Source organism: Protopterus annectens, chromosome 9.part0, assembly GCF_019279795.1.
Source record: "Protopterus annectens isolate FY-2018-M chromosome 9.part0, PAN1.0, whole genome shotgun sequence".
Taxonomy (NCBI): Eukaryota; Metazoa; Chordata; order Ceratodontiformes; family Protopteridae; genus Protopterus; species Protopterus annectens.
The window spans coordinates 822,337,987-822,365,863 of NC_056743.1; the positions used below are offsets into that span (position 1 = coordinate 822,337,987).

At 40.2% G+C, this 27,877-nt stretch overlaps 1 protein-coding gene across 4 annotated transcripts in view; it reads left to right on the forward strand.

Annotated features, from left to right (window-relative positions):
• LIMA1 (LIM domain and actin binding 1) overlaps nt 1–27,877 on the forward strand; it is a 1,567,671-nt gene that overhangs the window by 440,514 nt on the left and 1,099,280 nt on the right. The window contains exon 1 of one of the 4 annotated variants that reach the window (XM_044083482.1): nt 5,192–5,318. The exons of 2 other annotated variants lie outside the window; for them this stretch is intronic. The gene's annotated coding sequence lies outside the window, so the exon portion shown is untranslated. Of the gene's footprint in view, nt 1–5,191; nt 5,319–27,877 lie in introns of those variants that run through there. One more of the 4 variants, XM_044083483.1, reaches the window with a different exon arrangement.

A 27,877-nucleotide genomic window follows, 5' to 3' on the forward strand; every position in this document is an offset into this window, starting at 1 on the left:
GGTACTGCTATGACTTTGTCATAGTCCGTGTTAGTGTGAACAACTTGAGAGGTACCTCTCTGGACTATATGAAGAGAGACTAAAAATCTTTTCCAAAGCAGATTATAACCTCTTACTAGATGGTATAAATAGCTTCACTGCACCTCCCCCTCACACGGCACTGGTAACCATGCTGAGCTGTACACCAATGCCCTATACAAGCACCTGTATAACTGCACTGACTTGGCAGTACCTGTTAGGACCAAAGCAAGCTCTTAAAGGAAGAGCAAACCTTCCTGGTGGGCAACCGCCATTAATAGGCTTTACAATAAAAGGAAGAAAGTGCTGTGTAAGAGTAAGAAGGAACAGACTTTAAACTGGAGACACTCCCTCCTCAGCTTAAATAAGCAAATAAGACTTCTTGTGAAGTCCTCCAAGGCAAACTTTGAGTCTGTTAGCTTCCTCAACAAAGGACAACAGTAAGACATTCTTTAGTTACATCTGTAACCTAAAAAGTAATGCCCAGCTTTGTGCTGAACTGATAGTTAATGGTAACACGTATACTGAGCTGGTGGACCTAGCTAACCTATTAGCTAACAGGTTTGGTGAAATCTTCACTCCACTGTCCCCGCCACATGTACCTCATGACATCCCTAGCACCTGTCTTCTACCTTGTACCTCTAAAGAGCAGGTCATAAATGCCCTCTCTAAGGCCAAAAACACAGCATCAGTGGGACCTGATAACATCCCAGGCTGTGTCCTACATGGGCTCAAACAAGAATTAGTATCAGCATTGGGCACGGTTTTCAGTCACACTCTAAGCTTCGGCTTCATCCCAGCTGAATGGAAAACAGCCACCATTATCCTCTTGCCCAAAGGTGGTGCTTCTACCGACCCTGGGAACTACAGACCTATTAGCCTGACTAGCCTTATCTGCAAGACCATGGAGAGAATCATCATGGACCTTATCGAGAAAGATATAGGTAATCTCCAAACACTAGATCCTACCTAGTTTGGATTTGTCAATGGGAGATCATGCCCATTAAACCTGGTGGACTTCTTTGAGACAGTCACCAGGGCCCTGGATGAGGGGAAATCCTGTGCATACAGCCTACCTAGACATAGTCAAGGTATTCGACACTATCTCTCATTCAGGCATCATTGACAGACTCTTCCAGCTAGATATTAACCATTGTATCGTAAATTGGGTTGCGAACTGGCTCTCACTGATAGAACTCATACAGTCAAACTAGGAGAAACCACCTCTAACAACAGACCCTTAACCAGTGGCATTACACAAGAACCTGTCCTGGGGCATCTACTGTTAAGAATCTATTTCTCCAAAGTACAAGCTAAAACCAAGAGACACTGGCTGACTAAGGTTGCTGATTACTGCAAACTGGGTGCAGTCATAGAATCTTCAAATGATGTTAACATCCTTGAACAAGGTCTTACACAAACAAATGACTGCTGCCAAAGTCATGCCTTCAACCTCAATGCAAAAAAATGTATTATCCTCCCTTTTGGTAAGAGCGATGTTCTGCAAATTACCACATCAATAGCAGCACTAAGTACGCACTCAGTGGTGAGAGGTCTGGGCAGTCAGGTTGGCAACAACCTTGCATTTGATCACAAAGTTTCCATAGTAAGAAGTGAGTTCTGTATGGCTCATCTCACTAAGTAAAGGCATAGCATTGAGAAAAGAAGTTATCGCCTCTGTACTCTTCGTTCGTTAGGCCAACAATTGAGTACAACACCCCTTTTGGTATATACCTTTCAAAGCACCTTTAGCAATTGGAGAGACCACAAAGGTTCCTTACAAGGAAAATTCAAGGTCTTCATCAGCTGTTCTTTATGGATTGGCTGAAATCACTGTCACTTTATTCTGTTTCATACAGACTACTCAGAGGCGATGTCTGCCTTGCATACAAGGCAATCTCTGACCCTGCTTTATTAGAAATGCTGCACATCTGCAAGTCAAATGTCACATGGGTTACTTGCTCCTAAACCTGGTATGTGACATCAATAGAACCTGCTGGAGGGACAGATTTGTCTCCCAGAGGTTGCCACACCTTTGGAATAGACTCCCACTTCACGTCAAACAAGCACCTCATTGGCTCTCTTCACATGCAGTCTGGACGATTGGATGGGTAATCGTAAATTCACCCTGGGGGTTCTACCTCTGTCCCTTTTGGACAGGGGGGGCAATAGGGTGCTGATCATGGTAACAAGGGTAAATTTGGCTAGGCTTGTAAGGGCCCTAAGGCCATTAGCCTAGTAATTTCCTGTGATCCTATGCACAGCTTGGTAACTGAGGGACTCATGGGAGAAATAGTTTAAGTTGGATCCCCAGACAGTCAGCAACTTCTGAAACCAGTTCTCCCCTCATTGTGTTCATAGAAGGGGTCTGTCAGGGATCAAGAGTCTTTCTATTGCTTACTAGTTTGTATGTTGCTATCTGAAGAAATTGAGATACAACTGACTGGGCTTTCATTTGTGAAGGAAATACAATTTTTTTTCTTGCCTAACATAACCGAAAAGATCATGTCGCAATACTAAATGGCTGTCTTAAGGGAAAAGAAGGGACAGTCATCCAAAAACAGCAGTATCTTTCATAAATGCAGTGGACTTGCATAAATTTCACTGTTATGCAAAGTGGAATAAAAAAGAAGTACTCTTTAGTTATCCAGAAGATAAAGAAATGAGTAGATCAAGTGACCAGATGGTTCATGTCTGCCTTAAATAAACGTGGGGTGCAGTCATCACTAGTTTGAAACCTGTGGTTTCATAACAAACCTACTTCTTACTTTGTTGGTTGTTGCACCTACCAAAAGTTCTGGCTTCTACCTGAAGAACCTGTGCAAAGTCTTCTAGCTGGTGCCCTCTGATGTCCCGAGTATGTGCATTGGCTGGAGTGTGAGGGGTTTTTTGCAGTGCTTTTTTACTGAATTTTTAATGGAGAGTTTTCTGTGTGTCGTTATTGGGGATATCTAGGTTGTTTTGTTGTGACTTTTTGAAGAAAGAGCACCTAACGTGCATCTGTAATGTTGGCTGTGTAGAGTGGGCTCCATAATGTAGTTTGTTCCTGTGAACAGTAGTGGGTGTTGGCTTTTTGATTTTCTCAGTGATCTGATTCTTTAAATCTCCAGATGTGCCCTCTGATCCAGTGACATGGAGCTGCAGTGAAATAGTTGTGCATCTACGTGAAATTGCAATCACTTAAAACTATTTTGTTAAATGTACTTGACAGCAGTTCATTCTTATATTAAAATTTCTCTCTTACCTACTATATAAATTGCCACCAACATATGTTGTGACCTTGGCATGGGTTGTAGAAACATCTCTCACATAACTGAACTTTACTACCTTCTGTGAAACCTAGCAAGTTGCTTGTCTTGCATTTAGTACCCTTCACCTGATGGTAAATTCCTTGTTTATTCCTTTTAGTTTTATAGTATTTTTACTAAGTTTGGCCTATCACTAGGTGTCCTACAAGATGACTATATAGAGAAGAGTCAAAAACCTTGGCAGATGGATTCTAGTGCCTTTTTCTCACATTTATTCATATAGATCCATGTAGTATTTGTTGTATTACGTCTGTTGGAATAGTGCTGCATATGTAAGGTTGCCTTGATAATAACCTATTAGTGTTCCCTTCAGGCACACCATTGCATCACCCTTTCCAAAGCCAGATGGCTCTCAGTCACCTAAAGAATTGAGATACAACTATGGTCTCGTCTTTCCAAACTACTTTAAGCAGGTACCTTCCTGCCTTTTGCTGCCAAACACCATAATAAAACCACCATAACCACTTCCGACTGACTCATTCACTCCAGACCTGCCCAAACCAAACTAGTGTACTGAAGACTTCTTTTCCATTATTGCACCGCAACTCTTGCAATCTTTTCCCCTCACCTAAAAAAATTTACTCTCTCTCCACTTTCAGAGTACACCTGATAAGGTAGAAAAGATACATCCGTCAAAAATCTGCCTACAAGTGCTTTTCCACTGGACACATCATCTAACTCCTCCCTCACATACATTACTTGTACATCTACCCTCTGTTCTCACATGTTACTTACCTCCCATATTTACTACTAAAATGAAGCCACATTTGTTGTTTTTCTGTTAATAATTGTTCATTGTTTCAGTTGTCTGCTAGACACTGTACCTCTTATGATTACCCCGTGTTTATGAATTAGTTCAGTTTCATTTTTTTTTGTGAATTTCTTCACCTGGGCTTGGCCTGCAAACAGGTTGTTATGATCAGTGTACTGCCTCAGTAATTAATTAAAACAAAATATTGAAAATAAGCTGACTTGTTCCAGAAAGTGGTAGCATTTTGACAGCCTCACCCCTTCCTTCACAGACAGATGCGCACGATCACACACATGCACAAACACAAATGTATAACCATTTAAACTTAAGTGTTATAGGCTGAACTTCTGTTAGTTTAAAATACTTGATATAGTGTCTGTGGCTTACCAGTATTTTTGACTTCCTTTAATGCAAGACTTATAGAAGCTTTCTGTTCTGCCCACATACTGGGAACTTGGGATACTAATTTTTAATTTTGTTTGGTGTAGGGCAGTGTAATACGGGGTTGAGGGTGGTGCTCATAGAGGCACTGGCCTTTCGGTGAAACCTTCAGTAGTCCCATCTGCCTGATCGTCTGGTAATGCAGGTAGATGTTTAAAATTGACTGTCACTTGTATAATAGCAGGAGAATCCATTTACCTAATCAAATATCTTGCCTTCAGTCTAATTGTGCCCATGGGCTGTAAGTGAGTAGGTTCCGTTGGATTGGATAACTTAACTTGATTTGCACACTAAATGAATAGACTTTTGAAAATTGTTTTTTCATGAACTGCTCTAAATATTAAGAGAGCTAATATTTTTCACGTTGAAACTTCTTAGTCTTAACTGTTTCCTGGCTAAGTAGTCTTCAGAAGTCTTGCTCTGAAATTACTGTGGGAGACCTTCAAAGGCTCAGCCATGTAAGTTGCAAACGGGTGGTACTTCTAGAGGAAACAGCAGCATGCAGGACCTTCAGACCTGTCTTGTTTACTTTGGAATAACTGCATGAGTAATTTAAAGGGCGGTACTTTTCACTGAGGAATATTTTCAGCCACGGTAACCTGCCAGTGGGGGCGGGCAGTCAGTGACGTCTGCTCTTTGGACTAAGTGATCAGCAGATGACCTCACTTTATTGAATCAGGCTTGCAAGGGTGTAGGTGTGGAACAATAAAAGCCAGAGGAAGTTCTGCAGTTTTCCTGTACAGGTGTGTGAAGAGACTGAAGGAGTCCTAGCCGAGTGCTATATATACAAAGGCATCCAGGTATTGGGCAGAGAAACTTTACACTGGTGTGGATTAACCTTTCTGTGAATGAGTTTATTGCTTATACTGCAGCTGTTATGGTCATGCGTTTTTTTTTTTTTTTTGAAGTTGTGGTAAGTGGTCTCACTAATGTGGAAGTGCTCTCATTTCTCTCTCTCTCAATGGCATACTTCTGTGCGCATGAAACTGAAACACACGGCTTGTAGCAGATAATTAACAGCTAGTCTGGATTTGTGGTTTGCTGTTTACATTCTTTCCCAAGGGGGTAGTTAATGGGCTAATAATTTACTGTACCGGCTCCTTTTCTGTAGTGCAGAGCTTTTGGAATTGTGCTAAAAACAGATGCTCCAGTTTAAAGTTCTGTGAGGTTAACTTGCATGAAATGTCATGGACCTGCAGTATGGTACAATGAATATTATATAGTATTAATGTAAACTCTGAGCAGTTGAATTGTGTATTCATCAGGATTTACTCTTTATTTCATGTTTGTGTGTGTGGGTGCATTACATTCTGTATATCCCTAATATTTAGCTGTCCGTTCTCACTGAAGTTTGGAAAATTAGGTTACAGAGATAAAACAGGAAAAATACATTTTTGAAATGCTGCTTAAAAGTAGGGCTACTGAGTGGGGAGTGTCTGTCTATTGATTTGCTTGTTTTAATTAACCAAAAAGAACAAGTTAAAGAAATGTTTAATATCTGACAAATTTCATAGTAAGCTAACCATTTTCTGTTGTGTTTTATATATTTTTAATGTAACATGTAAATAACTGTATCCCCCCACCCACAAAAGTGATCAGTATACATGCAGTTTGGCTGATGAATTGTCTCATTTGCAGTAGTTGACTGTTTATTGGTGTTACAGGCTTAGAGGGCTACTACTTTTAGCTTTGAAGAAAAACTCTGATAGATGAGTGTCTGCAGTTTGCTTGGTGGCTCATTAGCAGATGCGTACATGGTATGAAAGGAGGAGATCACTCGTGTATTAAACCAGATCATTGTAGGAATGTGATGCTGACGAACCATAAGAAAATAAACCTTTCTGCATATGTGCTGCACTTGCATACACAAAACTGGTTTATGATCAGGTTAGTTTGTGTTTTATAAAACCTCTGTCAAACTAGGCATACTAGCACAACGTCTTTGAATTTTGTATTGCTAATCATAATGCAATGAGAGCTGTAAATGAAACTTTAAATGAAGTCTAGGGTACAGCAAACCAGGCAAACCAGTTGTGCAGCTTTTTTATGAAAGTGGTTGGAATTTACATTTTCCTGCAGGTGTCTGTAGTACTGACAGTGGTATTATGCACTGATGTGAATCTGCAGGTTTGTCCGATTCAGCAGTTTTCTGTATATTTTTATCCATGCAGCCATGAATACTCTTAGCTTTATATTTATTATTATAGTCTGCCCTGGTATCTTTGTATTCATTATTACCTCCTGCCCTGTCATTCTGTCCTAATTTATTTTGTATTCATTATTACCCCCTTTCCTGTCAGTCTGCCCTAGCTCCTTTCAAATTCATTATTTCCCTTTGTCCTCTCACTCTGTTCTGATGTCATACATGTATATGTGTGTATGTATATATATATATATATATATATATATATATATATATATATATATATATATATATATATATATATATATATATATATATATATATATATATATATATATATATATATATATATATATATATGGATTCACTTCTTAAACTCGAACTATTGAAATCTCACATTTCAATATTTGGAGTCGAGAATATTGAAAGTGCGGTTTTTCAAAACTGCACTATTTTGAATGTTAGTTTACTGAATCTGTGTTGCGTTTGCTTTGGTGTGTTGTTCAGTGTTTGCTGTCACTTTAAGGGTTGTGTGATATGGCGGGCGATGTTCATGTCTGTACGGAGATTCAGGCAGGTGTTCAGATTTTAAGGGTTTTAGTGTTATTGTATTAATATTTAGTTATTGTGGGGAGTTGTAGAAGTAGGGTGGGGTAAGTGGGTGAGACTGTATGTGTGAGTGCTGAATGTTATGATTTTTGTGCATGTGTAGTGCGTGTTTGTGTGTTATTAGTGAGTTTAAATATGACTGTCTGCAGTGCGAGTGTAGGGCAAGTCAGGGAAGGTGTGTGTTGCTTTTTGTTCGGGTTAGTGCGACCTTGGAGTTGGTATATATAAGTAGTGGGAGTGTGAGGGGTGCAGTCCCTTTCATGAGGGTGCAGGGGGCTTGCCTCTTGCAGAAATGTGTGGTGGTGTTTGTGTTGTTTTGGAGAGAGAGTTATGTATTTACTTGAGTTTTCTGAGATTCGGTATTGTTTGTGGTTGTGGTGTTTCGTGTTTTTGAGGGTCTGACATTCTCGATTCGAAATACTGAAATTTGAGATTTCAATATTTCAAGTTTAAGAAGTGGACCCATATATATTTACTTATTTATTTTTCCCATATTACTACCTTTCCTGGGCCTTTGTGCATTTTCTTCGTTTTTTCCTCTAGACAATGCCTGGGCTCACTTTTTGTGTCTTTCGGGTTTTCCCGGTTAGGGGTCGCCACAGCGGAACTCCGGTCCACTAATGATTGGCAGTAGATTTTTACATGCTGAGTTGCCAGCCCTGATGCACAACCTTCAACGAAGGTACGCCCATTCACGCATGTCTCCACACAGAAGACGCTCTAGCTGAGAATCGAACAGGACAACGTCTTACTGTGAGGCGACAACACTACCGCAGCTTAGTTTAATGCATCTCCTGATCTCTACAGTGAATTTCTCAGACCTCTTCCTTCTCTGGAAAAGTTTGAGTTTCTGTAGACTCTGTAGATTCTGTTTGGGAGTATGTGTGCTGATAGTTTTTTCTCAAGGTAGGAGTAGTTTCATTGTATTTTTTTCTTGATGTATGTACCTCTTTGTAGAAGTTTGAGATAATGTGCACAAAATACCTCTGCTGTTGCAAGTTCTTTGCTGTGTGCCTGCCCACTATAGCCACTTGGATATTGAATGCAGGAAATGGGTTCTTGAAGTACCTCTGTGGTACGCCTTCAATAATGGTAAGAGACCTCACATAGACTCTACAGTTTGTCCATCCATCCTCAACCCCTTTTCCCATTTTGCACATGGGGTCAGGGTGTCACTTCACCAGTGACGATCATCTCGAGCCAAGGTTTACACTGCTGGATGGCTCGCCTTGCTCCAATAGTTCATTCGTACCACTCAGTCGTACACACACACTCGCCTATGGCCAATTTAGTGTCCAATCCACTTACGCATGACATGCCTTTGGAATGTGAGAGAAAACCAGAGCACCCAGAGGGAAACCCACATGACTGCAGGGAAGACATGCAGACTCTGCACAGAAGGCACAGAGAATCGAACCGGAGAACCTTTTCTGTTAGGTGACAACGCTAACTGCTGCACTACTGCGGCTACAATAAAGCAATGTCTTTTGGCTTTTCCCAGTTAGGGGGTCACCACAGCAGATCACCAGTCCGCAGATTGATTGGCAGTGGTGTTTTTATGATGTCTGGTTGCCAGCCTGGCACCCAACCTTCACAGAAGGTGCACACATACACACACACACCTGTCTGCATGCCTTTAAAACTCACTTGGCCACAGGGAGGACATGCAGACTCTGTATAGAAGGTGCTCCAGCGGAGAATCAAATCAGAGAACCTCTTGCTGTAAGGCGACAATGCTAACCGCTCCACCACTGCAGCCGACTACACATTGGCTACAGTAGTTTCAGGAAAACATGACAACTTAATTTTGGGTATGGTGATACATTGTTTCGAGGTAAACTTGAATTTTCATGTAGTACTTTAATCTTAATTAATGAACTTTTGAGAAATGACCCACGTTCATCTTGGCTGTCTCCTTGGCTATCATTTTTTCAAGATTTGTGCTTCATTTGCGGGTTCCGCTTCATCTGTAGAATGTATTTCTCAGAAGAATTTCAGTATTACCTCTCAATGGCCCTTTTTTGTTACATCACTGATGTGGCTTAAATTTTCTGCGCAGTCTTTCTTTAAAAAAAAAAAATCAGATTGTATGATAGAATTGTGATTATTATAGGAACAAATCGCACTAGACATTCTAGTTTACGATTTATATGTTTTTCTCAGAAAACCACTTTCTTGTAAATACTACCAATATTTTTTTAAAAAGTGCTCCTCCCTGATTTAAGTCTTCTATCCCTTTATTGTTGGCTTCTCTGACTCTTGATGGGACATGTAAAGAGCTATATTTGTTCCAAATTATGATCCCTCGACTAAAAAAGCTAGATTCCTGAATTTCAAAAATGTTGCCCTTAATTTTAAATAACCAAGGGCTTTGAATTAGTACAGTAAACTCACAGGCCGGTCTGTGCATAAGTAGGTGTGGTCTCAGTGATTGATAGGTTAAATAGGCGTGTCATTGTATGGAAAGATGCATGATTGACAGCCTACAGATTTCAGTGTGACATAATGCATACATTTATAAAACAGAAAGTCGGTGGAATTCAGGCAGCTGGAGTCCACAGTTCAGATTTAATGATATTAAGCACCATCAAGCAGCTAAGCACCATGTTCAATTATAGCCGCGCATCAGGCCACTGAATGGCATACAGCAATAGTTGTCCCACTCCACAAAGGGGGAGCCACCACTGATCATGGGAACTATCGCCATATTAGCCTGATGAGCCTGGTCTACAAGGCTATGAAACATATCATCATGGAACTCATAAACAAAGACATTGGTAACCTCCAAACTCTGGATCCCACCCAGTTGGGTTTGTGAAAGGCAGATCATGCCTCCTGAACCTGATAGACTTCTTTGAGGCAGTCACCAAAGCCGTAGATGAGGGTAAGGTGGTTCACACAGCCTGTCTTGACCTCGCCAAGGCTTTCGACACCATCCCCCATTCTGGAATTATAGCTACACTCACTAAATTAGGTATAAATCCCTACGTCACAAGATGGGTTGCCAACTGGCTCACTGACAGAACCCACACTGTAAAGGTTGCACACTCCAAACCTGATCTCATACCAGTGGCAAGTGGAGTACCACAGGGTTCAGTCCTGGGACCTCTCCTATTTGGTATCTACTTCTCTGAAGTACAGGCTAACACAGAAGGCCTCTGGCTAACGAAGTTCGCAGATGACTGCAAACTAGGAACCACAGTAGAGTCCCCAAATGATGTGGAAATCCTACAGAAGGGCCTCGCTGAGACAGATGCCTGGTGACAGAGCCATGGCCTCAAGTTCAATGCCAAAAAGTGCATTGTCATCCCCCTTGGTAAAAACTCTGTACCCATGAACTACTACATAGACAGCAGTCTACTTAACACCAAATGTGTGATAAGAGACCTTCGGACCCAGATGGACAATAGTCTGTCCTTTGATAGTCACATCGTCATAGTAGTCAGCAAGTCCTTCTAAGTGGCACACCTCATCATAAAAGGGTTCTCATCCAGGAAAAAATAGGTCAATGTTCCCCTCTACTTGACACTCATTAGACCCATTAAAGAGTACAGTGCCCCTTTTGGTACCTCACAAGACATCTGCAGCAGCTGGAAAGGTCACAGAAGTACCTCACAAAGAGGATTACTGGCCTCAAACAGATGCCCTATACTGACCGTCTCAAAAAAACTCCAGCTTTACTCCATAGCATATCACCTACTCTGAGGTGATCTCTGCCTAACATATAAAGCTATGTCAAACCCAGAGCTGTTGGACATGCTGCACCCAAAGAAATCCCAATCCCTCCGAGCTGCACGCTCTAGGGACCTAAACCTTGTCACCACAATAAACAGGACATGCTGGAGGGATAGATTCCTGTCCCAGGGACTTCCCATACTCTGGAACAGGCTACCCATCTGTGTCAAGCAAAGTTCTTCATTAGCACTCAAGAAAAATCTTGAGTGGATGGGAAATAGGAAATACACCCCGGGGATCACTTCTGTTTCTGCTCGACAGTGGCACAGGAAAGTAACTTTCTTGCGTGACATAAACCAGGGAACCTTGTTGGCTAGGCTTACGTAGGCCCTCGGGCCAATAGCCTAGTACCTACCTATGAACCTATATCACAATAACACCCCCTCCCCTGCAAATTAAATATCCCATCTCCAAGATCGCACTACATTGAGGAAAAGGGTAAACTTCGAATAGACAATGAATATTCATGCCGCTATCTGTAGGAATATTACTTTATTTTTCTAAGACATCACTGATTGTTGAATGGTGGGCAGGGTGTAGGCGGGACTTGCTACTGCGCATCCTGCAAGATACTGTTCTAATATGAAGTCTAACTCAGTAGCAGCAAAACCCATCCGATGGCACCAGAGTTTGATAAAGTACTTTTCTGAGAGTGTGTATCATTATCTGTGTTTTGGTGAAATGTCTTCCAAGAATTTCTATACAGAGTGGGTCCTGCTTTACACTGGGGTTTGGGTAGAAAGATGGTGAACTCACCTGGACATAGTCATTGCTTTTTAAGGGCAGTTTTTCTTTATATCTGTTTTCATGGCCTTTGAAACCAACTTCAAAAAGGATAAGTCAAGTTGAAAAAGCAAACTGGATGGAAATCGATGTTAAGACAAAATCACTCATCTAAATATAAGTCTGATGAATGAAACTGATGCTCAGCTGATAATTTTGAGTTGACTTGGAGTATTATCTAGTTTTTTAAAATTTAAAATAGAGTGTTTATGCCATACTCTTCATTTTATATACTCACATTGTTTTATGTACTTGCTTGTACTGGAATATCATTTTCTGCGTGGTTTATCCTTTAAGTTTTTTTTTGTTGGTTCTGGCTAGTGATTTCTTATCACCACCAGGATTGGATAGTGGTATCTGCTCAGGTACCGTTTTATCTCTTGAGTAAAATGAGCCTATTTACACATAATGCCAAAGCCTTAGTGACAGTATTACATAAAGATCAGTAGGCAGACAGATGCAGTCTGTAACCAGTCTGTGAGAATAAGGATGTGTCCTAGCCTTTTTAAGGGATTCATTCTTTGGCCCATAACAGTGGTCTCCAACATACGTCTCAGCTGTGTCTGATTTTCAGGGGCATCCCTAATTTTGACTCCGATTTTAGCTGTGTTCCTCTTAATCTGTCCTAAAACTAGTGACTTTTGGAGGAAAGGTGGTGAATTACATTTAATAATGGCAATAATTAAGAGTTATAGACTTCTTTTACTTCAGAAAATGTATATTAATTCATATGCTCTGATTCTGTCAATGTCTCAAGTTAACAGCACTAATATTTTAAGTGTCCCTGATTTTTTTCTGGATTTGTCCCCGATTCTGTTGAAAATTGTCCCTGATTGGTTGAGAGCTATGGTCTCCAACAGTGCACCACCGTTGGGTGTCCTGTCTTGCAACATAAGTGTATCTAGGGGGGGTGGTTACCATCTTTACAATTGAGTCAGCTAAATTTTTCTTTTTCTACAGGTAATATTGTTGCTTTAGACCTTTATTCCTTTTCCAGAAAATGTTTCTCCAAGATCAAAAGAGGAAGCGCGCTCACATGCTTCTCTGTTGTATGAACATATACTTCCCTCTTAAGGGTATTAGCCAGGCAATTATATTTTTTGACAGTTTTGTCATTACTATAAGGAAAATGAAAAAGACAGATCCTTGGAGTATATGTATGTATGTATATATATATATATATATATATATATATATATATATATATATATATATATATATATCTATGCTGAAAAGCTGAAATGAATCTGTCCATTTTTTTCTGCTTTGCATTTTAGTCTCGGTTTGGGTTATTAGCTGAGTAAACGATTCTTTACATAAGTAGACATATGTAACCTTGTCTTATCTAAAATGTATGTATAGTCATCCTTGTGGCTGTGGGGGGGGGGGGGACAGGACTTTACCAGCCATGTAAAAATGTCCTTGCCTTATTGGCTGCCTGATTGTTCAACTTTAATTGCTTTATTCATTATGGGTTCCTGTTCTCATATGGAACATCCTGCATTCTGTACCACCTTTCATGTGTAAATGACCTGTGTTGCACTGAGCGCTGAAGAACAGTCTGCTTAGAGTACTGGAATAAGATGCTTAAAACTTCATTTACATTTTTACTATAATTTGTGTAAAATTAATACTTGGCTTAAAGTGGAAGAATGTCAAGACACTGCAAGAAACATCCCTGGGTGATGCACAGCAAAAGACATTGCATTCCTTTGTTTCTGTGCGTGTGTGTGTGTGTGTGGTGGGGGGCTGTACATATTTTGTGGAAGATTCCAGCAGGAATGTGGCTACTTACACTTAAGTGTCATTCTGAATACAGCTGAAGATGGTGCTTAAATCAGTACATATGTCATCATATTCCTTTTTCACTGTGGCAGTCATTTTTATAAACTGTTCTGATTTCTGTTTAGGGACCTCTCTTCTTCTCATTTGTATGGGGCTTGTGCCTTACCACCTTCTCCTGGCTATTCATATGGGAATAGTAATGCAAAAGGGCATGTGCTTGTAGATGCAATTCTTTTTAGCACTGTCCAACCCCTTCACTCCCAGTTTCCTGGCAGTACTTGTTCATTTTTTTATTATTTTTAAACACCTTTATTAAATTGTCACTTAAGACATAAGCAAATATGCATTAACAGAAAAGAAAACAAACCATTTTAACATTTTCCAATTAAATACAATGTATATCACATACATTTTCTTTCCTACTATCATCAGTCCAACATTTCAAAAGTTGCTGAATTCCAGCCTTCCCTTAAACCTCACTCCTCCTCCTGAACATTGGTAAGCATGTATTTTTCACGCAGTTTCCATTTTCTTCTATGTAATTTGCTCCTTCCCTTTTCTAAAGATCCCTCTCTGCTACTTCATTTATTTTACAATGTTCAATACCTCAGATATAGTTTGTTTAGACTTTGATTTCCATTTTCTAATAATTGCTTTTTTGCCAGCCATCAAAATTAAACTTAAGGCCTTAGTTACATCTAAGAAATTCAGGTCCCATATCCCTATGTAAAGTAATAATTTATTTACTTATAGCCGTTTTCTTACCCAGTATTTCTGATGGAGTACTCAGTAGGGAACTTTTAAAAGTCTACCAACTTATTACACACGTAAAACATATTTTCTTCTTCATACCTCCAACATTTGCTGTCTGCCTGAGGAAAAATTATTTTAAGTCTGCTTGGGGTATAAAAATATCTGTGCAAACACTTCCAAGCAAAGATCCTAAACTTTATGGACTTGGTTGCATACTTGGGAGCCATGCATATGGTTTCCTTGTAAATTGCTTTTCCAGTCTCTTCCCAGTCTTTTCTAACCTCCTCTGATCAATTCTTGTATTTATGCAGTATTTTATATGCCCTACTAATTATCCCTTTTCATCAGCTGCTTCTGTTCTAGGTTCAACTTAAAATTTTAAGTAGAGCAGGTCTTTATATTACAATTCCCCGTATACCTTTTTTCTTTGCCTGTACTCTGACATCAAGCCCTGGTAAGAAAGGTAGTGTCTAACCTGTATTCTTGGCTTCATCCCACGCTATTGCATTTCCTGCTTGAGTTATTTGCTTCCAGTATCTTGGTTTCTTTGCGAGATTTCTCCAGTAAATTCCAGCCCCCTCTTGCCTATTTTCTGTACCCCTGCTTGCAGTCATCCCTATTGGCAAAATATCCTTTCTCTGTTTTTATACTGGCTTAGTTTTTAGAATACTCTCTGCTACTACATGAAAACATTATGTATGGTTGTTGTTATCCTCCTCATCTTCATCCAAAATCCCACTCTATTTCAATTTCTTGAACTTCCCCCTAAACCACCTCCTTCTATTGGAAGGATCAGCTTATCCCACTTAACTCTTGCCCTCTTTCTCTCCCAGATACATTTCTTCAGTGCTTTATTAGTTATTGTCCGTATCTTTTCCTGGGGTTGATAAAAGTATGCCTGTCCAGTATAAAAGACTAAAGGGACTAAAAACATTTTCATTGCATGTGTCTTACTATCCATATCCATAAATGAGTTTCCATTTTCTCAATTTTTGTATTATCTTTTGATTATTCTTTTCCAGCATATCCTTAGTTGCCATAACATTAATGTGAGAGATGCAATTATGTAGCTAAATTGGAGGCTAAGCTCTCTCCACCCAAGACTGGAACAGGCAGTCATGAGGAGAAGGTTAGCACTTGCACCACGCCTCCAGCCTCACATAGGCATACTAAACCAGCACTGGCAAAAAATACACATAAGTACACAAAATAATACTCTGAGGCTCTAAATAAAAGCCTGCAAAAGCATCACAGACCTCCAAAGCAGACACCCAAAAAACCTGCACCTCCCATCACAAACCAGACAACACATAAAACACAAAATCAGTGTGCCGCACAATCACAGCCCTTAAGGCGAAATAACCTACCTAACACACTAGTAGTAGGCGACTCTATAGCCAGGCACACTGACGTCCCACTCACTAGGCTGGACAAGGAAAATGTTACTGTTAGCTGCCTGTCAGGAGCCAGAATCTGCCACATAACACAAGCACTCAGGTCACTCCAGAACAAGTACAAATATGACTCTGTCATTGTTCATGTTGGTGTGAATGACCTGAGATGTACCTCCCTGGACTACATGAAAAGAGACATTGAAGAGCTCTCTGATCATGTAGCCCAGGGGAGGTATGACCCTGACCCTGAGTAGCATCCTGCCCTCACCAAGAAAGATACCGCAGTATAAAGAAAAAATGATAAATTTCAACAATTGGCTAAGCTTCTGGTGTCATTCAAAGGGGATCCAGTGACTGTCAGCCTGGGATGACATGCTCGACAAGCCGTGTTGCTTCGCAAGAGACAGCTTGCACCTGCCACCCCTAGGCTTTCGAATACTGGCCAAGGCTCTTGCTGCCCCATAGTGCCTTTTTTAGGTAAGGCTCAAAAGTCAAACCCACCTCCGTAAACAGCACAAATAAAAAAAGAGGGTTATGCTACTCAAAGCCAGGAGTTTAAATCTGAAAATGCACGCACTCAAAGCATTCCTCAGTGTGGAGAATGTCGACATCTGTGCAATAACTGAAACCTGGTTCAAGGCTCCAGAGAGCACCCCAGCACCATAGGGCTACAACTCATACCACACATTTCGGCCACAGAACATGGACCGAAACACAAAAGGATAGGGTGTATCCATATTCATCAAGGATACCTACACCTCCAGGTTAGTGGTGCAGCATGATACCTCCGAGATCATCCATGTGCATCTAACATCAGGCAAATCTGCAATACAAATTGTGGCCTGCTACAAATCGCCCTCCATGACCCAGGACCACCACTCCACCTTTTTGGAGACACTGGAAAACATGAAGGTCCTACCGAACACCCTGATATAGAGCGATTTCAATTACCCTACTGTTAACTGGGAAAACTGCTCAAGTACAAACTCCCAAGTCCAGCGCTTCCTGGAATTTATCAACTCAAATGCCCTGGATCAGCTGGTAAACTCCCCTACCAGAGGTGAAAACATATTGGACCTGGTCATCACCAACATGGGCAACAGGTGTTCCACACTGGAGGTCAACCTGTCACTGGTTAGATCAGACCATAAACTAATCACTCTGGATGTCCACACCACACCACCACCTCCAACCAAGGAAACCACAGTGAAAAACTTTTCTATAGCAAACTTCACCTTACTTAAGACAGAGGTGGTAAGTTTCATAGCCCCCATGCTAAAGGATAACAATGTCCAAGATACAGGAACCTTTGCAAATGCACTCTATGAGCACCTACAAGGATGCATGGATCTCATGCCATCCCTAGTAAAACCAAAACTCACTCCCCTAAGAGAAGGAAATCAGTTTGGTGGACCCCTGCCATAAACAGGCTATACAATAGAAGGAGGAAACCAGTTCAGAAAAAATGCAAATCCCAAGAAGGAAAGACATCCCTGATCAGTGCCAGTAAGAAACTAAGGTCCCTCATAAAATCCTCCAAGGCTAACTTCGAAAGAAAAATAGCCAAGGATTTGAAAGATAACCACAAAGCCTTTTTTAGCTATGTCAAGAATCTAAGTGGCAACTTGCAGATATGCTCTGAGCTAGTGCAAAATGGCACAAAATATACTGAATCCACTGATATTGCCAACATCCTGGCAGATTGATTCAGTGCAAACTTTACCCCCAAAAGGGCCCACAACAATACTGGAAAAGTGTAGTGTCCCGGAAATCACAGATGCACAGGTGAAAACGACCCTTTCAAAAGCCAAAAGCACAGCATCAATGGGGCCAGATGGTGTCCCAGGCTGCGTCTTGCACGAACTACAGAATGAACCAACCCCCCACCTAAACACACTGTTCAACCTCAGCCTCTCCACAGGCTACGTGCCCATAGAAAGGTGCACAGCAACGGTTATTCCGCTCCACAAAGGAGTGGCCACAACTGACCCTGGTAACTATCACCCCATAAGCCTGACTAGCCTGGTCTGCAAGGCTATGGAGTGCATCATCATGGAACTCATTAACAAAGACATTGGGAAACTCCAAACATTTGACCCGACCCAGTTCGGCTTTAAGGGCAGATCATGTCTACTACACCTGGTTGACATCTTTGAGACAGTCACCAAGGCCATAGATGAGGGGAAGGTAGTTCACACAGCCTACCTTGACCTTGCTAAGGCTTTTGACCCCATTCCCCACTTGCAGATGACTGCAAACTGGGAGCAATAATGGACTCTCTGGCTGACACGGACATTCTTCAAAAGGGCCTTACTGAGACAGACACCTGGTGTCAAAGTCATGGTCTCAAGCTAATTGCCAAAAAATGCATAGTCATCCTGTTTGGGAAAAACAAAACACCCATGAATTACCACATAGCTGGCAGCCCCCTTAAGAAAGAAGAGGTAATAAGAGATCTGGGGACCCAGGTAGATAGTAATCTCTCCTTTGACAATCATATTGCCAAAGTAGTTAGGAAATCCTTCTATGTAGCCCATCTAATTACTAAAGGGTTCACATCTAGAAATAGAGGTTATAGTGGCCCTCTACTCGTCACTCATCAGACCCATCATAGAGTACAGTGCCCCATTTGGGATGTACCTCACAAGACACTTCCAACAGCTGGAAAGACCACAAAAGTACCTCGCCAAGAGGATTACTGGCCTCAAACATATGTCCTATGCAGCCTGACTGGAAAAACTCCAGCCGTACTCAGTCACATATCGCTTACTCAGAGGTGATCTCTGCCTGACTTACAAAACCATGTCCAACTCAGAATTGATGGACATGCTCCACCTAAAGAAATCCAAGTCACTGCGAGCCACTCGCTCTAGTGAGCTGAACCTCACCACAACAATAAATAGAACATGCTGGAGGGATAGATTCCTGTCGCAGAGACTCCCCATGCTTTGGAACAAAATTCCTAACTACATTAGGCAGAGCCCCTCACTAACACTTCAAAGAAACCTTAAATAAATGCCATTGGGCAGATAGCCTAGTACCTACCTATGAACCTATAATAGATGCCTTTTTAATCCAAACTCCTAAATACTTCATCCTGTCATGTCCCCATAAATGAGGGTATTGCTTAGCCAATTTGTGTGTGGGCACATAATTTATAGCTATGGCCTTTGTTTTATCTTCATTAATTTTATATCCAGAAAATACTTGAAATCACCTCAGAATGTTCTACAACACTGAGATCCTTTTCTGGATTTATCCGGTACAAAGTAATACCAGCAACTAAGGACAAATTTTCTTGATTACCATACCAATTATAAGTTTGGATTATTAAGTCCTTAATTTTCTTTGCTAATGGCTCAAAATATAAAGTTAAGTAAAGGGAAAGATGGCACCCTTGCTTTATTCTTCGGTTCAAACACAGCTTACTTGAGAACACCACTCCCACTTTAATTATTGCTTCTGCTCCTTCATATGTCCTTCTAATTAACCTTATTACTGTATAAGGAAATTCAAATGCTTCCAATACCATACCCTTAAAATCCCAGCTTACTTTGTCAGATGCCTTCTGTGCATCAAGACCCACCACCAACAGAGGTATTTTTTTTAATATTTGGCTTCCCTCTTGGATCATTGTTCTGTTACCCTCCACAAAATCAGATTGATCCATATCTATCAATTGTGGTAGCATGTTTGCCATTCTTTAGCTATTCTAGACATAAAGACTATGTAGTCCTGGTTTAAAACTGAAATGGGGCCCATATGAAGCTGGGTCTGAAGCTTCTTTGGTAACACAGCCACCACAGCTTTCGTCCAAGCTGTTGCTACTTTCCCTTCTTTTAAAATACTGTTAAATAGAATCTTCCTGTTCTTTATCAATTTCTTCCCTCCTAATTTCTAAACTTCCACAGGAATGCCATCTGTTCCTGGAAACTTTCCTGAAGATTGATTATACATCACTGTTTTCATCTTATTACCTCCTATCTTAACTGTTAGTTGTTGAGCCTTATTTACCTCTAACATTAGCTTAATTAAAACTTCCATAAATATTTAAATTTGTACTTATCTTGCATTCCACATTTCTCTGTTTCATATATATTTTCATCAAATTTCTGTAGAATATCTAAAACCTCAACATGATCTCTGGTTATGTTTTTGTTATAGGTTCTCTAAGTTTTGCAACAACCTTTTCAATGCTCTGTTGCCCACGTTTGTTGTGCTGAAAGTTTTTGTGCTCCGGAGTTGTCAAGAAATAGTTGCTTAACTGCAATCTTTCAAAACTCATGCATATTGTCCAGATGCTCTCTTATTTTCACTTTAGCACTTTGAAATTCCTTCTCTTTGTTTTCTTTGAGATTCCCCTTACTCTGCAATACTTTAACCTTTGTTAGCACCTGTAAGTAATTTCTCTTACTTATTAACCATATCTCTCTCTCTTTTATTTCAACCCTATTTTTAAACTCCCTTTTCATTTTATCCTAGTCACTATCTATAACTTTTAAACATATTGCTTTATTTGTTGACATTTGTTGACTGGGAAAGTCCACTGGGTCATAATAACCCATTTTCAGTGGAGGCCTGGGGAGAAAAGTTCCAGTAACAAATTAAAAATTACTACAACTCAAATTAACACTCAAATTATTTTCACTCCTTAAATTACTCTCTTTCTAACCGGTAGCCGGGAAAGTGACGGGGTTTTTTTTTTATTTAATTACTGTGCATTTTTATGTTTTTGTGATGAGTGTGTGGAATTTGAGAGACAGAATGGACCCACAGGGCACTTCTTAATAATGGAAAGGGCCCAGACAACGGAGATGGTCTGTCTGTTGTATTTGGCAAAAATGAACTGGTGACCTGTCTGTTGTACAGTTTCATCCTGCACCTTTGCTTTTCCTTATCCTCTGTAAAGCCTCTGTTTTCTTAATTCTGTCATTCTCCATCCAAAGAGTGGCCTCACATACCATATTTGGCAACTACTCTCTCACTTCTTGCATTAGCCCTTTTTGTTTGACCTTTTGGTCACTGTGATGTGTCTTTTAGTACTGGAGAACAACAATATTCTTGCATTATTGTTCCCTCCACCTTTAGGAGGTGGGAATATCTGATGACGTTTTTAAGTCCCTTACAATCCTCCTGTGACTGTACTTGCAGATTAGCTAGTGGCAAAGAACACATCTTATTTGTGTTTTAACTGCTGTCCTGATTTCCCCCTTATTGTAGAACCCCCAGTTGAGGCAGCTTTTCTAAGTACACAGCACATGGCAACAAACTGAGAACTCATAGGTAGGACTTGCTAACTTTAATTATGTGGTTTGTCTCCATGATGTAGCATGGAGGTTAGGCTCTTGGGAGGTGTAAGGGCAGTCATGATCTACTCATCAGCCTTCCAGACTGTGCTGTTATGTCCTCATCTGAATGAGACAGCACATTCTGTGATTAAGAGGTGAGCAGATTCCTCCACTAAGTACTGGAACCAGAAAAAGAATGAGGCACCCCCCCCCCCCCACTACACCCGCACATTCTATTGAGAGCTGCTCTGCACCTTACGTATAGAAACACAGTTTTTAGATGCTTAGCCCTTCCTATTCCCATTTAGATATTTCATGACCTATTTCTTTTCCACATCCCTGGCCAGTAGACTTGAAAGAAATTGACCATCTACTGCATCAGTAGCACAGAACAATGAAAGCCTTGTGTACTATCCACATTTTTAAACGATAGCCGATTATTTCAGTGGATACTAACACAACTTAAAAAAAATGCTCATCCTTTTGCATGGATGTAATGCACCAAACAGGCTTTCTACATCGAATGACTTGCGTACAAAGCACTCAGTCACTCGTGCATTTGTAACTGTTTCTGTGGTTAACTAGTATATGTCTCTACATCTTTGAGGCAAGTAGCCAGAGTTGCAGTTATGCAGTGCTCATCTGGTAGCCCTGATGTGCTTTTGTGACTTTGTTTACATTGCTTGAATATGTTCCACATCTGAAGTTGTCTTGAAAGTAATGGGAGAGACAAACGTTTTTAAGTAACAACCAGTTTTCTACATGGTGTTTATAAAAGTTGCCACACACAATATACAAAACCTTATTTGCCTGAGGTGTTCACTTTGTGTCAGTGTGATTACAACACTTTTAATGTATACTGTCCTTTTTTTCAGTTTTTAAACTTAAACAATTTTAGAGGTATGCATATGACAGTGATACATCCATGTTGTGAATGGTGTTATACAGCCACTGGACAGCTGTGCGACACATAGGTTGCAGGCTACCATCTTGGTGCACTCATATCAAAAGTGCTGTAAAAATTCAAGTTCTTTTCCTTTTTTGGCTTAGATGTTTGCTAAAAATTGTTATTTTGAGAGTGTGTGAAAACTTTCCTTTGAGCAGTCGCCTTTAATGAACTACAGAATAATTCACATTACTAATACTAGTTGTCAAGAAAACTGAATGTGCAATCTTAGAACACCCAGAGAAATAAGATTCAGTTCTCTAAGAGAGATGTTTTATCAATTGTTTTTCAATGTACAACCATTGTAACAACTAGTACTGGATTTTGATCGGTAATTTCTCCTAGATAGCAGAATAGTATCATTTGGGAAGTCATCCACCCCTGGTAACTATCATATTGACAACACACCCCTTAGAGTTGACCCAGTAGTCAGGGACTTGGAGACGCACATAGACAGTAGTCTACCTTTTGACCATCACTTGACTACAGTAGTGAGGAAATCATTCTGTGCTGTGCAACTTTTAAACAAAAGTATGAGATGTGGGTCCAAGGAAATCAGTGTTCCACTGTATTCGGCATTCATCAAACTGTCATTGAGTACAGTGTCCTCTTTGGTATGTACCTAACCAGGCATATCCAACAATTGGAATGTCCACAGAAATTCCTCACTAAAAGAATACAGGGCATAAATAAATTGTCCGATGTAGACTGCCTCAAGGCTCTATTCCTGTATTCTGTCTCCTACAGGCTTTTGATGGAAAATCTATGCCTGGCATACAGGGCATTGTCAGACCCCACTCTGATGGACCTCCTGCATATCCACAAAAGAAACAGTACCAAAATTACCCGTTCTAAAGACTTAAACCTTGCCTGTGATATAAATAGAAATAGAACCTGCTGGAGAGACACTTGTGTATCCCAGAGACTACCCTGTCTCTGGAACATGCTTCTCATTCATGTGAAGCAAAGTTCCTTCCTAAACCAATTCAAATGTAACTTGTACAATTGGATGGGGAACATGAAATTCATTTCTGGCATGGTACCTATGTCTCTAGTGGACGCAGGCAACCTGTAAATGGTTAATCTCCCAGGCTTCTGCTTGTAAATGTTTCACCTCCCAAGCCCTTGCTTACACTTGTCAAGGGCACTAGAAATTCTCAGAGATTTGGGATGCATGGCTAGGCTTAAAAAGAGCATTGTGGTTGTTGGTCTAGTAAACACTTATGAGCCAATACCATAGCTTCATAACATTTGTATATTGAATGTCAGCTTGACTTCAGAGCTGTCATTTGTTTCTTACTCCACTTCTATTTCTAAATGCTGTTCATCTGACAGATTGATTATCTATATGTACATGATTTTGTAACATAATGAAGTTCCTTTGTCTTGTGAATCTACTGATACTTCTGTAATGTAAATCCTAATTGTAACTGTGCATTGTTGAATGGTCTGCCTATTAAATTGTGCTGCTGTCAGCTGGAGCTCTTCTTATAGCTGCAAAGTGTCTGTTGAACCAGGTTACCTACCTGGTAAGTAAGTTAGTAAATAAATGGATGGACCGTAAACATACAGGTGTAAATATGATTGTACCTGCCACTATTTTGTCAGAAGTACAAATAAATACCGGGCAATCTGTCTCTAACCTTTTTTTTTGCCTCCAGCACGTTTTGCAGTGCACAGTCATGTCTGTCAAAGTTATATAGTGTATAAATCACTCACATTTTGACTCTGTCCTGCTTCAGCACTAGTCTTTGTCTTCAGACCTTTTAGATGTTCAAATCCATCAAGCATCAACTTCTTCCCTTTTCCCACATTAGCCCTCCATCTTCTTGTGTGCCCTGTCTTGTCTTCGCATCCATCCAAGAGGTGGAACAGCAAAAGGCTCAGCAAAAAATACTTAGTTCTCAGGAGTGACTTGAAGAAGCAGATGCCTTCACAACACCAGTACCACTTCCTTTTATGAATCCTTCATGCCTCCTCCAATTCTATCAGCAGGTCCCATCTGTCTATTTGTGACTTAATACCGATTCTCGTATCTTTGCACCAGACAGCTGTCTGCATCCTTTTTCTGCTTCACTTTTGTGAAGATGCTTCCTGTTATCTAGTTTTCACTTTCTATCACCAAAGCTGTTCATGATTTCTAGGTTTGTCCAGGTCTGTCACTTCCTGTAATTGTCTTTCAAAAGGGATTTTTCTGCAGTGGCATTCATCGTATCCACTTCTTCAGGGTTTGCATTATCCCCGAAGATTGCTCTTAACCTGTCCATGGCTTATCTTCACCCTCTCCAAGTCTATTGTATAATACTGCTGCCCTCTGTTCTGGTTTTCATACTACACATTCCTTTGTCCAGATGCTTCATAACTCTTGTCGCCATAGTGGGCCTGCTGAGTTGTTCTGCTCATACTCTTCTCATTTCAGACATAAGCAACCTATTTGCTTTTTCTCAAAAATTTAGTACTCAACTGCACCTTGTTCATAACATGACTGATACAGCTGCACCCTGTTCACATCATCACTGATACAGCTGGTAAGTTATTTAAACTGTCAGTTTTCAAGTTTGCCATTGTTCTTGCCTCTGTAGTTCCATGTAGAAATCCTGAATGCTTTTTACTGTGCGGTAAGAATCAAAAGGCCTACACAGCTTTGAAGTCCACTTACTAAATACATTGAGTAGTGTTTTTCCCCGTCTGCCACCTGCACTGTATGGGATTTATCAGTTTGCAGATAGAGCTGTGTGAGTTGGTCCCCTTGGCAGTAAAAATTTGCATACATTATTATTCTTTTCTTCTTCATTTGGTTGACAAGTTATGCAAAAATTAACCACTTTGGTTACTTTATCCCCATTTTCTGCCTTCATTCATTCACTCACTCTTTGATTACCCACTTTAGGGTTACAGGAGAGCGTAGATTTCAGTGTGCAAGTCAGAGATATTATTTCTTGATGGGGTGCCAGCCCATCATAGGATGATACACGCATGCATGGCACATGCACTCACAGGCAACTAGGAGAGCCACTGTTTCAGTTACAGCACATCTTTGGAATTTGACTTGAGACTGATGCACCTGATGAAAATTCACACCAAAACAGACGTGGAGGACTCCTCACAGAAGAAATCCCAGGAAGGAATCAAACCAGAGAGACGCGCAGTATGAGGTGGCAGCACTAAGAGATGCATCACTCTGCTGCCTCATTCATCCTAAGGTTGTGTTTTCTGTCCTCGTCCTGCAGTGTTTTGCGAATATCTTTTTCTTGTTTATCTGTTGCCACATTCTTATGTCACCAGGTTCTGCCTTCTGTGTCATCTGTTCTGATGTCCCTGTAGGCAGTCTGTCGGCCAGGCAGGCTGAGTAATTTGTGCTGTCTATCAGCAGAGGTATAACTCAATTTTGCATATCTGGACCCTTTTTCTTTTAAACTTTTTCATTTTTTTTCCTTGACTCTTTGCTGCTTCTGATACCCAAATATTTTAAACACCCTCATTATACTATTTGTTTTCTTTTAAATAGCCATTAAAATTATTCACAGCTTCTATATACCTTAACCAGCACTGAAATACTGGACTGGCATCTTGCACAGGCTCCATTGCACATCCCTGCTAAGGAAGAGTGAGCTGTTTGAAATGATGCGAGTACAACACATTTGTTTTTGAATGCCTGCATGCTCTTTTGTAATGAGGGGTGCTGCACTTTGTTCTGACTTTTGAAAGAATGTTGTTATAATGAAACCATTTCATGCAGGGAGTATCCTTGCTAGGTCTGACTGTTTCATGCTGAATATGAGGAAGACAGAGTGAATAGTGCATCAGACAGGTTTTCTTCTCCGGTCACACTAGAGGATACACTTTTAGCTTAGAGCAAATGTATTGTAGGAAACTAGTTCATGAAGGAAGATTCTAATAAGGGGACGTGACATAGCAAGCAATTGAGAAATCTGCAAGGAGTACTGAGGGTTCTAGAATATCTAAAGTAAAGGACAAAGCCAACAAGAAACATGGAGGTTGCTGTCCTGTTTTTCAGACCTGTACAGCTACATTTATTTATGTAGATTTTATTCAAAAATGCAAACAGTAAAACTGGAATGGAACAACCCAGAGGTGCCAAAAAAGACTTTTATTCAAACCAGAGCTTGACTAAGTGCTTTCGTCCTTATATCTAGGACTTTGTCAGAATCAAATAACATTAATTGTAACTCATTTAAACAGTCCTCTAAAAAATTGTTGCAATGGGGTGGTTTAGAGAAGGGCAGTGAAAGTGATATAGCATGCTTCAGAAGCTATGTTAAGACTGATTGAAACAGCCTGATCTATATACATCCTTGAGAAGTGGTGGGAATGATGGGACAACAGAAACTTTCTAAAGATCTCAAGGGAAATTACAGAGCAGCAAGAAAACTGCAGAATCAGTTATATCTGAAAGGTCAAAAGGCCCACTTCATGGCTTTAAAGGGCCTTTTGACTAGCCCACCTACCTGGTTATCAGATAATAAGTAAATAATTAGATGGCTCAGGAGAAATGAGAAGAAGCGTTTTTCAGAGGCGGTAGACAAGTGTGGCAACCTTCCTAAAAAGATTATAGACTCCAGAATTAAGAGAAAATAAAAAAATAAATAATGTGGTGTGATGTAGGCAGCTGTTGCTGTATCTAAATAATTACGCTGTGATGCATCATTTGCAGGTTGTACTTAGATATTCCAAATGTGGATACATTTTCCTTAGTTAATTCTCACAATTTGCTTCTGTAACTTTATACTGCTTTTAAAAGCAGCATACTTGCGACATTGTAATGATCCAGTTTGGTTTTGTCATTTCTGGAATAGGATGACAAGAGTCCTGTATTTGTCAGAAATCTGATCCAAGTTAGCAGTTGCTTTGAGGCTGACAGGCTGGTCTTTAGCTGTTTGCATGCCTGTTGTGACATTAGTATCGTGAGGATTGCAAATTTCATAAAATGGGTATTTTAAGGTATCTTATAAAATTATTAAATTCGTTTTTATGTGAACTGCAGCTGTCTGTAGAGTTTTTGAAACCTATTTAGATAAAAGCACGATTTGAATATTTTTCTCCCTACTAAACAAAAGCACTTTTGTCACTTAGAGGACAAACTATTGGGAATAGTTTATCAATCCCACATCATATTTTTTTACAGATGTTTTTAGTTACCTAGCTAAAACTCCATGGCCCAGTATTTGCTTTTGTATGTTTTTTGTTTGTGGCATCAGAAGCAAACTAATATGAACTACAGTAATGTTTTTGCAGAGGCTGTAGTTGATTCACTTTATGTAGTGTTTTAGAGTGTTGTCATACCAGAGTGTGGCCGTCTCACCTTTGAACTGTAGTGAAATGCTTTTCAAAGCAGTGACCTGTCAGAAACAGCCATTCCGCTGTCTTGTAGATTTGCTGTCTTTTTACTTGCTCATTTAATGTGAAAGTGAAGATGTCAAGCTTTAACTGCAGGTTATGCTGAAGCTTTTTTTTCCTCTTAAACTTCCTGTTATTAAGATTTCAGTGCAACAGTCCAAAGTGATTGTGTTCTCTTTAGCCTTATAATACTGAATTGGTATTTCTGTTTTGACAAATACTGATATACAGTTGCTTGACACAAGCCTTGCAATAAGCCACACCTGGTGCTTAACCTTCAGGCGGGAATTGACACCGGATATAGTTGTCATGAGGGCAACAATGTTGCTGGAATTTTTTTAAATCCATTGTTACCTCACTGCATGTCCTTTTATGAACTTGTTTTCCTTGCCTCCAGTTATGAATATACCCTTAACATTTACAGGGTAAATTAGATGGTATGTCAGTAACTTCATTGCAAGGACTAAAACACAGTAGTTGATGAGATTTCATGTTTCATCTTATGACTAGTTAAACTGTAACACTGCCGTCCTTGATATACAAGCAGAGCTAGAGTCACTCGTAT